Source organism: Zerene cesonia, chromosome 12 (genome assembly GCF_012273895.1).
Source record: "Zerene cesonia ecotype Mississippi chromosome 12, Zerene_cesonia_1.1, whole genome shotgun sequence".
Lineage (NCBI taxonomy): Eukaryota > Metazoa > Arthropoda > Insecta > Lepidoptera > Pieridae > Zerene > Zerene cesonia.
The window spans coordinates 5,428,793-5,430,357 of NC_052113.1; positions in this window are offsets into that span (position 1 = coordinate 5,428,793).

Consider the following 1,565-nt stretch of genomic DNA (forward strand, 5'->3'; position numbering starts at 1 on the left):
TAACAGTAATTATATGGTATTCTTCACAAATCTTATTTAAACCGCAAATAACATAAATTTATAAAAATTATTCCTTTCTCTCTTAACTGTAAATCTTTGCTAATAAGTAGGGTAATCATTAATACCCCAAATTGAAAATCCGAACAAGTTGCATGTCTAAATTTGTTTATGTTATAAAATATATTATTACGATAATACAAAGTACTAAACATTTATCAATTTATTAAATGAACTTTTCACCCATATTATATCGTGTTTGTTTACTTATTTAAACATCTCAATGGAGGCAACATTAGATTAGTTAAGACACAAAAATCATAGTCTAATTTAAATTTTTGTAATATTGTTAATACATATTCCAATTTTCAATGCAAAATCAACATCTGGCAATGTCTGTTATTTTATGAACACGGTCTTTTACGTACAAAACGTAACGCTTTAACAAAACGTGTCCTTGATAAGTAAATCGATCGCTTTATGGTAGGTATTAACTTTTTATATAAGTTAATTACTAAACGATTACTAATGGTAGTGGTTTTTCTAATGGTAATTCATAATCACCATCATCATCAGTTCATATATTATCCCACTACGGGGACACGGGCTTCCTATGAGGGTTAGGATCCACCACGCGGGCCAAGTGCGCAGCAGTAATGTTTGTCTTATTATATTATATTATTAAAAGTAATTAGTTATTGCGTTGTGAAAATTGTACATACTGCTTCTGCTGTGACAGAATGCAAATCTAGTGTTAACAAGGATCTGTGTTACCATCATTACTATACTATATACTATTAATGGACGTTTTTTTCTTCTACTAAAAGATTAAAGGCGCTGTACTACTGCATGCTTCTATTTATGCTGTGGCTACTGGCTATATCCATATGCTATACCTGCGTAATACGTCTGAGCCTACGTCACAGTCATAATGAAGTATAAAATGAGCGATGCGGAATCAATAATTCTAATGACATTAAAAGTCCTAATATAGATTGTCCTACAGAATACTGTCAAGAATGTAAAAAAGTAATCATGATGGCAACATTGTACATATAATCATATTTACGTACTTGTTCTTTTCTATCATATGTACAAGATAAACGCGTTCACCTTTAACTCTTTCGTTTTGTTTTTATTGCATGATAAAACGGAACTTCAATTAATCTTAGAGGAAGGAAGTTTTTCCAATTAGAAGAAACGTCGAGGTGAGCACTGTGAATTATAATAAATTCTTTGCAAGTAAACTAAGTTATTATTTTCTGAAAAGCTATTTTAGTATCGGATACTACTAGCGACTTGTTTTATCCTATGTAGTGATATTCAGCTTTTAACTGTTTATTTAAGTGGAGTATTATCAAAGTTTAATGTTTTGTAGAAGTAGATCTAAAGCTATTTTAAACCATTAAGGTTATCGCTGTAAAGCGACAAATTTGGGATTGGGTCATCGGCCACTGACTCGTCTACTTGATTTCTTTGAAAGAAAGTCTATGGGCATCCGCTGATTTCAGCAAATGCATCATAATTAACGGCGAAAGAAATATTTATTCAAAACGGAAATATTGAAA